A 16,631-nucleotide genomic window follows, 5' to 3' on the forward strand; every position below is an offset into this window, starting at 1 on the left:
CAGGGTAGCGAGGATTGTGGGAGAATGTATTCTCTGGTGTGAAGGGCTTTAACAAAGTAAGCATTTTCACATTAAAACAAAAGTGTATGTTGAAGATATTTTTTCCATGCTAATATGTTCACTTGGATTTTTTATTAATAAATAATTTTTATCTTGAATTTTTCCTCAGTTAACAACATCTCTAACAAGTCTTTCATTTTAACTTCCCATTTTGTGTGGCTGTAAGGCTGAAATTGTTTCTCTAGTTAAGAACCTGCTTATAATATTTCTGCCCATTTGTGTTGTTATTGGGGGAGAATTTGTGTACCTGTTGCCATAGAAACCAACCTTGATTCTTCATATGCACAGCAAAATATGTTATACAGTAGGCACCAGTGTTTTAAAACATTGAGGTTTGTGATGGTGATGACAGTGGCTCCTAATATGTAAACATTTAAGAGACTATTTTTTTTTTGTTGACAACATTGTCCTATTTGATGCTGTCATTGTGATCCTGACTGTATTTATATTTTTTTTATTTAGATTTAGATGTAGATTTAAATTATGTAAGTACTGTATTAGTGTATTTAAAATTGTCAATGTGTTTTGTAAGAATGATTATGCTCACTGAAAAAAGTCAAATATTGTGTTGATTATGAATACAGTGTCACCTACCTTAGTTTTTCCTCAAACAAAGTTTCCCTTTGATTCAGCCTTACAATTGGACCTCATTAAGCCAGACAGTGACCAGTTTTTGTTGTTGAATATTGGAATGTTTTTGCAATGTTTACCTGTAGCAGCCCATACTTGTTTTTGCAATTTACAGGATACCCAAAGCAACAAATCACTATTGCATGCTGAAAATGACACTCACTCTAAAGATGTAATTAACTAATGGCACCTCTTGAGATGATATCTGATGAACAAGTTGTTCAGATCATAGACTTTGAATTATTGTTGCAGTTTTTTCATTTTATTCAAAGTCTGGAACCCTTATAACTATGAGGACAGAGTTTAATAAGAAACTCCCTAAAGCAACCATCTAAAATTACTTTAACATAATTACTTGACTGTGAGTCAGTATGGAAATATCTATTGTCTTCTGAGGTGACAGAAAATCTGATGGTGGCGCCAGATGAATGGAGAAGATTCTCAACCATGTTTGAATTTAAATGCATGTCTATTTTTTTATACTGTGGATGAAACTATGCATAGCATGTGTAGTTCAGCAATAATCCTTGTAAGAAGTGATAATAAGCTTGAACTAATGTAGGCAGGAAGGATCAAGAAGATGACTCTAGCTTTGCATTCAAGCAGCGTACCTCTTTCCTAGAGTTATGAAGGTCAATACTCTCTCTGAACTTTAAAGAGTTTGCCTCACTGTAGCAATCAAATGTCAGTCCTGTGTGGATCCTGTGCTAAAACAATATACTCAAGAACATTTTAGAAGAATATACTGAACTCATACTTTAATTTTAATCTGGACAGACACACAAAGCGCTGTTTTGTTTTAGGAACTAAGGGTTTAGAATATGAAGTGATTTCAAAGAGGAACCCTTTCAGTCATTTGCTGATGCAATAGAGGAACCCTTTAATTTTCATTTCACACTTTATAGTTTTGTTGATTTTTATGACTCCTCAGTAGGTTCTTCATTCGGTAAATTGCATTAGCTTATGTTTTAAAGGCTACCTCATGTGTTATGATGTTTGTGGGCTTTTTTCTTTAAACTTTTCTTAGAAAAAATGCTTCTTAACCAGATTGTATTTTAAATTAATTTAGAAATGATTTAAATGAATAAATTATTATTAACATATAAAAATACGTATTGTATTGGACAGCTGAGGGCCTTGAATCAAAAAGGCTGACCACCATTGAGCTGAAGTGAAAGTCCTGCAGTGAACTGGAGTAATATGATTCCATAAGACCGGTCGATCCTATATACAAACGCAAAAAAAGATTTAGGCCAGTGCCAAATAAACTAATAAACTCTCGTTTTAATGTCCCCTGTCCCCAGGATAAACATACTAACCATAATCCATCAGGCTGTCATGGCACCAGATGTGGGGGTAAATATCATAAAACGATGCCGTTTGCTGCATCACAGACTCCCTAATGAAGTAAGAGGAGCCATCCTGTTGGATGTTCATTAATCTTAAACTCCCTTTGTGAGCTAAATCCTCAAACATCATCTGAAGTCAGGATCACTGACTTTAACACAATAATTTTCATGCATTGATTTTTTTTCTTGTTGTTGTGCAATGGATTTTTAGATATAGTGAAGGCCCTTCAGATGTGAATCACCAGCACTGTGGCCTCTTGACAGGAGTTTGTGTGAATATGTTGGTATTCACTATCCATTTATTTCCCTGTAATCAAATTGTGCTTGGAAGTAATTGCATTCGCTAATTTCTTGCATTGTTAACCATGAAGAAAATTTGTAACGGATTTCAATTTATCCGTCTCATTAAGGTGACTTTCAGCAGAGAGAGTGATATCTTGCTAATTAAATAAATAGATAAATAAATAAATGCGTTTAAGGCAGACTTAAAGAGAGTGTGTCTGGTTCAAATCAGTATTCATAGCACTACAAGTACTAGTTTAAATCTGTACATAATGTGTGTGGGAAAATGTGTCAAACTAGCCCTTGAAGTCATATGTCAGAGTTATATATCAGTGTCCGCTTTGAGGCATGTGTGAATTAGCCGCCTACAATGTGGTGCTGACAGAGATTTGGTATATGAATGGGAAAAGTAATTCAAGCTGAGAGCCTCGTTGCCATTTGAAAAAGGAGAATTGTTTACAAGGCTCCTGAAAAGGTTAGCCGGATCCACAGATACTGAAATAACACTCTACTGAGGTGAGGATAGCGGTTTTGAATGGCACATCGGCACATCAGCCTCAGGTTCATACAGATTTTCACAGAGGCAGGAGGGGCAGATGGTGTCACAACTTGAATGTCTTTATAGATACATACAAGTTATTAAGCATTACTTTATAGACTTCAGGGTAATACGCCTTGAAATTAAAACATGCTGAACTGAATTGCTGCTGTCTGTGTGCTTGCTCATTCATGTGGAGAAGTCATACTTTCCTTTTTGTCATTGTGCCTAAAGCCTCCATTTTCTGTTGTTCGTACTGTTCTGTCCTCTCCGCTAGAATCATTCCCATTACGCCGCCATGCCACAAGAATATGAGAAATGGCAGCCAGCGGTGGGTTGGAAGTACAGTAAATGATCGTTAGGTTTGTTTCTGGGGTCCACACAGTCACAGGAGACTGAACCAACAGAATGGGAATGTACAGTAGTGACTAAAAACACAAGTGGTGAACCGCAGCATCAATGGAACTTCCTGAGAGTTGACTTTACTGGGTGAAGGAACAATGTGGTCATTTGTGGTACCTCTTGCACTCCATTATTCAATTTCTCTTGAATTCCATTCTTTTTTAAGAGCCGTTTCCATTGTTGTTCTTTTGTGTATAGGCTATAGTACAAAAGACGTGACAAAGATTTTAAGTGAATTTGTAGTATTATAACTAGACAATTATAGGAGGGTTGTTTACTCATGTTTACTCATGTGCTGTGTACTTAATCTTAAACTGAAGAAAAACCGTGGCTGGGATGTGTAACAATGAGTAACAAACCATCTTGTTCTTTTTCAATTTACAGTCATTCAAAAATTGTCTGTGTATTCTTAATGGTTTTTTTGTTGTTGTTTCACACACATTTACCACAGTTATTTTATTGTATTTTATTTTATTCTAAGTGCTGCATGTGTTTACTCATGAACAGCAGAATCTTTATATAAGCCTCCTAATGACTGCCTCAGTGGGAGATTCTTGTGCTGTTATTCTGTCCCACCAATGCGCTAAACAATCACATGCAGATTATTCCAGTTCCCTTCTCTTAGATTTTTGTAGTTCAGAGATGTAATTTCAGTGTGTGTCATCCATCAAAGTCTATTTCAGTATCCATCTCTTTAATCTTAGGCTTCATTCTGAAATGCTCTGTAAATTGTGAAGGTGATAGAAAAGATCCACTGTGGCCTTGGCTCATCACTTCTTCTTTTTTTTTTTTTTGGAAATGATCAAAGAAAGAATGGCTGAAATGGATTTAATTTTCCTAAATCAATAATTCTTCCCAATAAGATATCATAAGCTAAAGCACAAGATAGTGTTTGGTTGCATTTGGCTGTCATCTTCAAGTGATGAAATCATATACCATTTGTTGAGATAGTGTCTAGTCAATGTCTGGTACTGTATATCTAGATTAGTTGCTACTTTTTTGTTGTGGAAAATAACCATGGAAAACTGGAATGTTTTACTGTTAATAATAATTATCATGATGTGCTGCCGAAATAATGTGCATGAAACAATCAGCATTGGTGCTTCTTATTGTATTTATTAAAATAAACACAAAAAGTACTAAAAAATATTTGCTAAAATGTTTCCTAAAAAAATCTATTGACTATATGATATGCAGATTTATTTTCAAATTAATTGCATATTTGTTGAGAAAAAAACCAAATGAATTTAATTAGAAGACATTAAATTAATTGGCATTATATACATTATAAAAATGAAGTAAAAGTGAAAGTCGTGACATTTGCCAAGTATAGTAACCCATACTCGGAATAGGTGCTCTGCATTTAACCCATCCAAGTGCACACACACAGCAGTGAGAAGTGAACACACCATGAACATAATTTATGCATTATAAGTGAGTAGGTTGTTTGAATTTATTGTTTCTCTGCATTAATTAAATTGTGGGGGGTTTCGCACCATGAGAACCACATTTTTAAGCAATAAATTCAAAGTATATCTAGTAGCAAATAGAAATGCATCTTGAGACCCTAGAATGAATTCATGCATATTTTGTGTCTGAAACTACTTGCTTACTCATTCACCATTTAGTACATACTGAATGCAGTGTGTGAGTGAATGAGTAAATTCAGACTCTAATGTACAGTAGTCACTGCGTTACTTTTTTATTTACACTTTTTTCAGTCACATTGTGTCCGAAATGATGAAAAAACTACTTAAAAATCCAATATAACCATTCAGACTGAAAAGCATTTGCCACAAAATCAAAGCAAAGCCAGACTAATCAAATGTTGTCACTGACATTTCTTACAGATTCCTGGTCATGTACTACAAAGCCCCAGTTTTTGGCAGAAAATCAATGTGAAACTTTGAGCAGCTGTGCTACGCAAACATGAAGAATTGTAATAGACTGAATTAGGATGCAATTCATGGAGTGACTTTGCTCTGTGAAGGTGTGTGATGAGTATTTGTCCCTTCAGGGCTTGCCACAGAAAGTGTTTTTTGTGAAGGAACACATGTCATCTGCAATGAGAAAAAGATGTACACTCAGTTGACACCGACTTCTTGTTCTGGTTTGATTTGTCATTTATTGATTATTTATTCAGATGAAACCCAGCAAAATGATTCCATGATGGATTAATAGATGATGGAGTTTGTGGTATGTGTCTTTAGATTGACGTTTGAATTAGAGGACAAATTCTGACTTGGTTGCTAGGTTATGCAGAATTAAAAAAAAAGTCCCTTTGCAGTCACCAATTTTATCCCTTAATATTCGTCTTTGATCATCAAAATGACATAATTTAATGTTTTTTCCCCATGGAAATAATTACTTAAAATGGCTTGAATATAACTCTACATCCTTGATTAATTTGGTATACACAGAACCATGAATATGCAAATTAGTCTCCGCCTCCACTCAGTAACCAAATCTCATGCTACCTGCTTCACTTTCACTCAAGTTTACTGAAGTAGTAAATGCTACACAAGGGCAAGTGTTAGTATTGGATCAATTCAGTTATATGTATGTTTGAACCAGGAACCAAATCACTCGCATAAAATCTTCACTCTGGGCGAATAAATTATGTCTAACATTAGCAAATGTCAAATAAATTATCAGATTTTACTCGCCAGTCTGTGAGTTGAAGGCTAAGTATAAGTTTAGCACAGATATATTTTTACTAGCCGAACACTCTCTGAATGAGTGCTATAGAGTTTCACTCTCCGTCAAGCAATCTGTGCTATTTTTCAGTTCATCTTAGCCGGTTTCACACTGTGCGATTTTTAAAAGTCCTTTAGGATTGTACTTGTCAAACTGTACGAACATGATGATCATGTCACACTGTGGGATCTCAGGTGTCATTAATGTAAGACTGTACGACAGTCAAGATGCGTTAAAAATGGGTGTGCGCAAGAAAACTTGTCCGGAGTTCTACATTATTAACTCATACACGTTCAGTGATTTCGAGCTGCATTGCACGTGGGGCTGTAATGTTGGCTATCATATAAAAATCATATAAAAGAAGAATAGTGCAAGCAGCACTACACACCCACATGAAAACAGCGGCACAACCGGTGTTTATCATAGCAACAGCAACTTATCATATGAATTCTGTGAGAGGAGGACGGGAGCGCCGGAGTTTATGTGTTTAGAATAAATCTCTAGCATTAATTCTGATCATGGCTTGTCTTGAAAAACAAAGACAGTTTGACATTCGTCGTAGGAGAAGTGACACTGCAGGACTGTGCGCCAAATCTTCTGACTGCCAGAATTTTGTCGGAGGGAAAATTTAATCGCAGCGGCCATTAATCGGCTGTCGGTGAACATGCCAAACAGCGATCAAAGACTACAGATTTTAGTTTAGGATTAGGAATCTTTTAGGATTTAAAAAATTTGTCTCAGATGACCAAATCATGGCCAAAATCGCACAGTGTGAGCCGGGCTTAAATGGATGTGCAGCGCACCTGTATTTGACATACTGTAGACTCTAGTGTGACGCGCTACATGTAAACGATATTCTTTGTTGTATTTTTCTGTCAAAATAACGGCGTTCCTTTTGGAATTCTTCAGCTTTTAAGAACTACCGGGTTTTCCTGTAGTGGGCGGAACTAATGGGCAAATCTCATTGGATCACCTATTATCTTCCCTGTTTTGATTTCAGCAAATCAATTCGAGTGAACGCACACAACCTGATTAATATTCATGAATCCAGCAGTTTATTAATCTTTAGAGCGTTTTATATTGTTCTTCTTAGTAGAATTCTTATCATTTTAGCTTATCAGTATTTAAATTTTTTTTCCCTATGTTTTTTTAACAGAAACACTGAATGACCAAAAAAGCACCACCACCAGACCAGTTAAAATGACTAATTTGCATTCAAACATGGTAATCAAGTTTTAATTTTAATTACTAAAGTTCTATCATTAAATAATACTTGATTATCATATTATAATGCTTGACTGACTGATGTTAAGAGTGTACTTTTTATCAGTCTGGTGAGTAAACTAATAAACGTACTAGACAATGGCAACTAAATTGCCAAGGTGTCCGTAGAGGGTTGTGATGATATGAAATGTCCCGCCCCGCAAGCTGACTGGATTGGCTACATATTTGTGACTGTAGGAAACGGACACTGTTTCAAATCACATTTCTGACTCTGCAGTTTAATTGATGCTCAGCAATGGTGTTGGCTCATGGATTTGCACATGGTTTGTCTTTAAGTTTATTAAAAACACCAGATAGACATGTAAACAATGTAAAAAAAAACTTGATTTGCACCACAGGGGGTCTTTAACAACTGGCTCTGTTTCAGTTTAAAAGTTTGATTTTGAATTGTATTGGCCACATACCACAGGAAATTGAATTGGAATTTAAATGACAGGAAGTGGAATTTATTATAGTTTATTAACTATAATTCAAAGAAATCCAGCAGGAATTTCAGGAAAATAAGTGTTCTTCCCAGTGCTTAATTTGTAAATTGTGAGGTCCCGGAACAAAGCAGGGTTGACTGATCTGGCATGTGATTAACGGAGCATTCGCTCAATGGAGGACCAGCTTACAAGATTAACAGGGTGCGTCTTTTTACAGTCATTAAAAAAACTTGAAAAGTCATGAAATTTCCAGACCTGGAAAAATCATGGAATATTTTTTTTTCTCAAATCTCTATATAATAGAATTATGTATAATCAGCTTTCGAGTTTATAATGAGGGAAATTCCTGCAAACATATTTAATAGAGCATGTAAATAAATCCACACATACTATCAGATTAAATCATTCATTTGAAACCAGCGTGAGTGATTCAGCTGTACCGCGTCTTCTCTCTCTCACTCTCACTCTAAAAGCGGCTTCACAACAGCGCATCTTGTCTGCATGCTGCGATAAGACTTTCGCTCGGGTTTCGGGACAGTCGACAGAATTGTCACTTGCCTAATTGAGTCATTGTTGCATTGTCACAAAGCTGTATCATTTGCACATCTTTTTAAGTTTAAGCCATTCGATACTCGCGTGCTCCTAAGAGGGTTTTCTGTGCGCTCACAGTCACTTCCAAAGCGCGCGCATATAAAGCCGCCTTGTGAGTACCAAACTGAGTTATTATTCACAGCTTGTTGTGCTTATGCGGCGAAATACACACAAAATGATGTCAAAATGGCCGTCTTGGTGAGTATCCTCATAAGCACAGTCAGTTTTGTCTTAACTAAATATAAACGTCGGAGAAAGAAAACGCATGTGTATCAGTATTGGATCCTTGCATTGGGATTTGTGAGAGAAGCCACGTCGCGCCTCTTTGCACGCTCAAGTTTGTTATTTCAAATGTAGATGCGCGGCAAGTGCATCTACTTGCAGTTTTTTTTCTGTCAAATTAGGTGTGGGATCGGATTTCAGACAAATTCGGAGGTGCCGGATCCAGCTTGTTCCTGCACAAATTGAGCCCTGGTTCTTCCACAAACCTGTCTGTCTAAAAGGCCTATGAATGCCTGTAAACCTTCAAACCAAAATTTTCAAATAAGGTCTTTTGAGCCAACATTCAAAGTTTGACTTGACAAACCTTTAGTTTTTCTTATTAAAAATTACAATTGATGTTGATTGACAGTATATGAATTTCATTTTTTTCAGTTCTTTTTAATTCTACTTCCTTAAATACAAATTTGTGTTTGTATTCTGGTTCTCATTAGCTATGCCAATTCGAATTCAAGAATTGAATTGTAACTTAAACATTTTCAGTTCACTCCTGAATGGCACACAGAAGTGCTTGGTTGTTCTCAGAGACTGTGACGAGAGTTGGTAGGGCCATTAAATCAGCAGGGACCTGAGTTGGCGGGGCTGATAGTACTCCCAATGGGAGAGAAGACCGTAGAGGGGTCACATGATCCACCTCATGAAACAGTTGAATACTATCGAAAAGGATCAAGTCCAACATCTCCATACTATTAGTGAGTGTTCATACTCTAAATAAAAATAAACAAATTAGCTTTTTGATCGTGAGAAATGCTGACAGTGTTATCATTGATGTGTTTAGATGTTCTGTCACTGATGACACGTGGTTGATCTGGTATAGGTCGTACTTCTGATCTCTGAAATGCTCAACACACTTAAAATAATCCACAGTTTTTACTCCTGTTGTAATTTATAGTCCCAGGATGAGTTTGGATCAGTATGCTAAGTCAAGCCTGCAGAGAGTGCAGATTCAGATTGTAAATATGGCCTGTGTTGCTACATATGCATGTTAAGAGCACACACTGCTTCTCTTTGCCTGAGTGCATGTTTAGATTGGCAGGTCGTCAGTCACTTTCATTGTCACTCACTTTTAATCATGAAAGGAACCCTTGAGGAGTGTGTGTGTGTGTGTGTGTTTTTAATTAATGGGGCTTGCAGTGTTGGAAGCCATGTGTGGTCCATGTACAGTAGGGTCAAAAAGTCTGAGAGCGCTAGTGAGAATGCTTCTATTTTGAATTTTCATTTACTTAATATACATTGTTTGGCATTAAAATGATATTGTCATCATAACACTTTAAGTAAAAAGTTCAGAATATATTTGTATGGGATATGTCCCATTTTCAGTATACATGAACTCACAAACTGATATAATACCATTGTAATACCATTATTAGCTGATAATGAAGATTTAATCTATTTTTCACATTTTACATTATAATCTTGTGATACCTAAATTCACTTGTAGCATTTCAAACAATTGACATCTGAGCATTTGTACAAAGGATTAATGTCACAAATGAGCTTTTTTGTTAGTAACCATGAAATCGAATGCTCATGATTTCTTTATTTCATGCCATGGCGTTTCCTTTTTAAAAACATGTTAAATATTCTGATTTTTTAAATTAATTTACAGTACTTGTTTAAAAGACGCTTAGAAATACAGCTTTTCAGTGTGGTCTCAGAGTTTTGGATCCTACTGTAAATTTACAGGGCTGGGTATTGCTGTCTACCTCACAATGTAGTACACATCATAGTTCATATGTCATTATTTGATACACCATGTCATAATTGGATTATGATTGGTACTGTTTAACTTTGTTCATCTAAGGAGAATTATTTTAGATGTCACAGTTCCATTTGACTCTCTCTTGCCCCGTATCTATCATTCAATTCATCTTCTATCATTTTGACAACCTGCATCTTCATTTACTAAACCATAAAAAACATGAATACATATTAATAAATAAATAAATAAAAATCTGTTGTTGGTTCTAATGTATGAGTGTCATATAGTAAGAACTAAAATTGATATTCATTGCTTAATCATTTGTATCAGCAGTTCCGTATTTTATGATTTGTTTGTCATCTTCATGCGTCTGGCCACACATACGGTAAACTGATGGACACCAAATCTGGTCTAAATGTCTATCTCCGTTCAGCTGTTTTTGTCTTTCATGTTCAGTGGCATAGCTACAGGCTGCAACTCTCTCTTTCTCTCTCTCTTTCTTTCTCAAAACGCCCCCTTTCCGAATGTTATCATGACTCCCAAGTTTAGGAAGTTGCCCATGTTTGGACCAGGATGGAAGCGATTTCTCTTGTGGTTTCCTCTCTGAAGAGACGGTCACATTTGAGAGACAAAAAAAAAAAAACAGTGAGACATTTTTACTTCTTCAGTGGGCATAAATTATACTGTTGTCTAACAGAAAGAGAAAGATGGGAGGGGAGAAAACAAATCAAATTAAACAAGAAGCATAGATCCTGTCCATTTCTAGACTCCATCTCCAGGTTTTCAGTGTGGCTGTGTTTCAGTAGATCTGTTAGAGCGTGTGTGTGTGTCTCCTGCGCTGTGCTGCAGTAGAGAGCCCTTCGCTCAGCCAACTGCTACTTCTCTGTGGAGGGCATTGCATCCTCCGTGCCTTTTTTTGTTTTTCTTTCCTCACGTTTTTTTAAATCATGCTTGGAGTGCCTGAATGAAAGCGGACGGATTGAGGGGGAAAGGACGAGACTATGTGTGTGACAGAAGAGCAAAGCGTGCTGCAGTGAGTCAAACAGAAAAGAGTGAGAGCTCTCCACACCCATGACCGTGTGCCTGTCTGTGATCGAGTTAGACACAGCCAAACGGACTCGTTCATCACCTGACAGGTAGGCAGACATGGGGTCCCTTCATCTAATCTCACGTTCAGACAGCAGGAACTCCGAAACGTTCACACTCGCTCAGAAAAGATCATCGTTATGAACAGGTTCAGGACTTGTAGGGTTGGTGGGCAGCTTGTTTGGGACAGTAGATGTTCAGAAACAGGACTTGTGATGTAAGTGGCATTTATTTCAAAAGGAAGTGCTGCTGTTTCTGTTTCCACAGGTTCCTGTCATACCCCATTTGGTCTGAGAATAGTATACTTTTACTTTTTTGAATGAGAAATTGTACTGCTTTTAGACTTATATTTTGGGCCATTTGGGGAGTGGGTTTGGTGACTATATGAGCAGCTTATCCAAGATCATCTTAGAGTTTGTGTGTATGAGTGTTTATGAAATATGGAAGATTTCTCCAATTACTGAAATTTATCAAGTGGATCTATGTTAACAACCAGAGATGAACCCCACTCAAAAGGGGCTTTTATTGTATGTGTGTGTGCTCCTGGCTATTGCCTTCAGTGGATTTACTGCACTTTCTGTCACTGCCCTACCATATATATCAGCAGAGAGACGGAGAGAGAATGAAAGAGGAAGCACTGCAGGTCTAAATACTTGCTCCTGCAGTGCATTCCCCCTCCTCTCTTCTCTTTTTAGGTGTCACGCACACTCACACACTCACCCACACACACCCACACCCCCCTCACACAGACATACATACATACATACATACATACATACATACATATGTATGTATGTATGTATGTATGTGTGTGTGTGTGTGCGCATATATATATGTGTGTGTGTGTGTGTGTGTGTGTGTGTGTGTGTATATTATGTATTAGTGCTGTCAGTTGATTACAAAAATTAATTAATCGCATATTTTTCTGATTTTAAATATACTTTTATATTGCAATAATTTCACATTCAATCTTCAAATTAATGAAAAAACAGCATAAAGACAGTATATATTTAATATTTGTTTAATGCCATCTTTTTTTAAGACTGAAGGTATCACTGATATCAATGCTACTGATGTCTCTAGGAAATTGTTTTTCCCCCCAAATACTATAGCCATTCGATATTACAGTGTAATTGAGAGCTATCAATTATAACATTTATTAGACTTTAAAAAATAACTTCTAATTTAAGTTAACTTAAAACAATCTTCACATAAACCCATTATAATAAATGTCATATTTAGCTACCTGTGCCCTTCAGCAAGTAGAAAATTAAATATACAGAAATTGATAAAGTTATCAAACACTAAACTAAAGTTATTGATTTCCACTTTTTTCTTTTGTTCTTTGAATAACAGACATCACAGCAGCTGGGTTATTAGGTTATTTGCCTGCCGTTGCTGAACATGACGCGGATCTGACACGCATCATATTTTTTCACAGCTCTTTACCTTTTCTGACCCACTTCAGGTCTTAAAGTCACTACTAATGAGCTGACATTGCATTCTCGTAGTTTCATTCACACTTTAATAAAAACGATACAGGTTACAGCTTGCACCATATATATATGGTCACTGTAGTCCTGTCACTCAAACATAGATATGAGAACTAGGGAACTCAGACTTGTCTCAGTGAGAGTTGTCATAAATTTGATCAAGTGGCAAAGACAGATGAATGTCTTCATCAATAGATTGCTGTGAACTGCAGTGTGTGTGTGTGTGTGTGTGTGTGTGTGTGTGTATTTTGTTCACATAAAATAGTCTGACTAATGTAAAATTCACTTGTTTTTTTTCAGTAAAAAAGTTTTTAAGTTAAGTTAATTTACTTTATTTAAAGTTTTATTAGATATTAATACTTTTTTTTTGGAAAACTTATTTTATTTGTCTTTGGCACTTTTTTTTCTTGTTTTCTGCATTAATTGAACAAAATTTAGGGAGCTTTATGTTTAAAAAAAGAACAACTGATTTACTGGACAGAAGGCAAAAGATACTGATCAGGAAAAAGTTTTTTTTTTTTCTTCACATGTTTGCACACATGCATTCACTCAGTGTTTATTCACAGTGTCCTCAAGCACATCACTATTAATTGATAGTTTTCAGTCACGTGACTGGTTCGAAGACCTGGCAGGCAAAACGTCGATAGAACTGCAGCACAAGATTGTAATTTTTCTATCTGTTCCAATCCAAAGTATTTAGATCATCTCTCAAGAGAATAAAACAAAGACACGTGAACAAAATGCAAGTTTTGGACATTAGCAATCCATATAAAGCACCTGTCGCAATATTTCAATCACTAAAAACAGTGGTACATTTTAAAACACTTAAAGTGCCTTTAAACTTCACTTCATTTTTATATAAAATAATTAAATAATGAATAAAAACAAAGCATTGATGCATCAGGTTACAGTCAGACTGATTACTGTAATAATGTGTGGAGATCTGAGGGTGTCTTTAGGGTAAAGAATGTGTTAACACAACTCCAACATCTGACATATGACATGTAGTTGAGTCACATGAAGACCATCAGCAGTAGACATGACCCTGCATCGACTAGATGGTGATGGGTAACAGAAGGCTGAGAAGATGAGGTGCCTTTGCCACATCTCCTCATCACATCTTAGTGTTTAGCATATGAAATATAATTTCCCCATTTTTTAATGTTGTTTTTATTTAGTTACACTTTTCTTGTTTGTGTATACTCTATCAAACATATTTAAACCCCAGTGATATTTTGATTTGGACCACAACATGACATAACAATGTTAAAGGGATCTTTAACACCCCCAAATAAAAAATTTGTTTTATTCATTTATTTACTCATCCTTATGTCTGAAAAACTTGTGTGACTTATTTTCTTCTGTGGAACACAAAAGTAAAAATGTTGAAATCTTAAATGTCAATATTAGATTTTTTTTTTTTTTTAATCGCTATCAGCCAATATTGGATGTACTGTATAATTTTCTTATTTTTACCTTTAGTTTACCTTTGCCATCATCGGATGCTTAGTTACAGTCAATCTTTAAAAACATGAATAATTTAATAACACTGTTAAATGTATTATTTAGCAAATCTCAAAATGAATATCCATTATTCATACTGTACATTAGCCACAATAAAGCTCATTTCAGTTATCAGTCATAACGTTAAAATAATTAACAGCTTATTGGATTTGACCAGAATTTTAATATTTGTGTATGCCTAAAATAATTATAGAATTTTTTTTAATTAAATTTGAATATATAGTGTGTTTCTTTTTTTGGAGCTCCCCATTCACTCTTGCAACATATAGTGGCCAGTACAATCTTTAGCATTTTTCCTTTTATGCTCCACAGAAATATTAAAGTCAAACAGGTTTTGAGTGACATAATGGTGAGTAAATGATGACAGAATTTTCATTTTTGGCTGAACTATGTTTTTAAAATCAAGGCTCTGAGACAACAGAAGCACAGCAGGATGCTTTGATGGTTAAAAAAAAAAATACGCCCAAACTCGCTCTGGCTCCCGCAGACTTCTTCTGCAGAAATGGTGAGAGGAGGAAGAGACTTTGACCAAAAGCAGATGATGAGTCGAAGTTCTGACGCACACGAGAGCTGTGGGAACAGAATGTTGTCTGAAAAAGCTCTTTTAGAGCCTCCGTTTAAGAGTTGATGGAATCTGCCTCCTCAAGGACGTCACTCTACTGTAACTGTGCTGCGATAAAGTGAGTTAAAGAGTGAATAGAGCAAGAAAAAGAAAGAAAGAAAGAGAGGGCTTGAAGGAGTATGCGTGAGAGAGAGGAAGAGGTCTGTCTCACAATCCTTCAGAAATGAAAGTGGCTGGTAAATCCAGTCTGCTCCTCTCATAGATATGGAAAAACACATCTTGTTTTTTTTTTTTTAAATCTTACTTTCTTTCTCTCTCTCTCTAGCGAGGATTATATTCCTGTTATTTGACAGTGCTACAACGGGGCTGTGCTGCTCTTGTTGCCATGGAGACGTAGCTAGGCAGCGGAGTCTGAGATTCTCGCATGGTTCTGCATACGTGCCGAGCGGTGATGCTACTTCTTAGGACTTACCGCATACTGGTGTGTGTGGGTGTGTGCATGAGCGGGGCAGAGGAGTGCGTTTCTCTAGATGCATGTGTGTGTATCAGTATGTGCTGTATGTGCATCTGAGAGATGCTGCAAGCCAAGAGAGGGAGCAAAAGACAAACTCTATCTCTTCTATACAGAGAGAAGAGGAGGTGTCAGAGAGACAGAGCGAAAGAGTGGGTGGGAAAGTCACACATCCTTGTGCACATTGGAGCAGAGAGGGAGAGAGATGTGTGTGGGTGGGTGTGCGCGGAGACAGGAGCTTGTTTTTCTGTGTATAATCTCTTGGTCTTACGGGGCGACTAATGAAGCAGGAAAATCTCTTATTCTCCCTCTAGCATTAGCATTGGGTTGACAACACCGTGACGTGACCTCGTATTTCTTTTCAGCTTGAAAGAAAAGATTAAATAATAGAAAAATGGTAACGCTCACTGTTTGAATGAGCAGGATGTTTCTGATTATGTAATACCACAATGAAAGCAGGTTATGTAAAGCAAGATGTAGTAATAGTTAATTTGTGATGTGCACTTTCAGAATGATTAATATTTAAAAAATAATAACAAGGTGCAATGGAAGTTTTAGAAAAATGTGAATTTTGGTCAATTTTCTTTTTTTAAAAAAGCTTTCAGATTTTAAACTTCTGAGAGCATATTGCTAAAATTCTAAATTAAATTGTTACATATATGGACTCATAAGTAAAAATATTATGCATTTAACAAGTTCAAAGGTTTGGGTCAGTTAGAATTTTATTTTTATTTATTTTTTGAAGTTGATTAAAAGTGACAGTGAAGACTTTTACGTTGTTACATAATTTCAAATAAATGCAGCTCTTATGAACTCTCTATTCATTAAACAATCCTGAAAAAAAGATTTATCATGGTTTCCACAAAAATAATAAGCAATGTAAGTGTTTTCAATATTGATAATATTGAAATCAGCACCAAATCAGCATATTAGAATGATTTCTGAAGGATCATGTGACTCTGAAGACAGGAGTAATGGCTGCTATATATTCAGATTTGCCATCACAGAAAATAAATTACATTGTAAAACATATTCAAATAGAAAACAGTTTTATATTGTAATAATATATAACAATATTACTATTTTTACTTTATTTCTAATTAACTAATGCAGCCTTGCTGAACAAAAGAGACTTCTTTATAAAAACATTAACAAATGTTACTGACCCCAAACTTTTGAACAGTATATGTTTGAATAAATATAATGCTGTCAGATA

The 16,631-nt window shown here is 35.9% G+C and overlaps 1 protein-coding gene across 6 annotated transcripts in view; it reads left to right on the plus strand.

The window, feature by feature from the left end:
* LOC109107962 (disks large-associated protein 2-like) overlaps positions 1–16,631 on the plus strand; it is a 128,151-nt gene that overhangs the window by 19,088 nt on the left and 92,432 nt on the right. For 2 of the 6 annotated variants that reach the window (XM_042774062.1, XM_042774063.1), the window contains exon 1: positions 10,863–11,375. The exons of the other annotated variants lie outside the window; for them this stretch is intronic. The gene's annotated coding sequence lies outside the window, so the exon portion shown is untranslated. Of the gene's footprint in view, positions 1–10,862; positions 11,376–16,631 lie in introns of those variants that run through there. 6 annotated transcript variants of the gene reach the window in all.

This window comes from Cyprinus carpio, chromosome A17 (assembly GCF_018340385.1).
Source record: "Cyprinus carpio isolate SPL01 chromosome A17, ASM1834038v1, whole genome shotgun sequence".
NCBI lineage: Eukaryota > Metazoa > Chordata > Actinopteri > Cypriniformes > Cyprinidae > Cyprinus > Cyprinus carpio.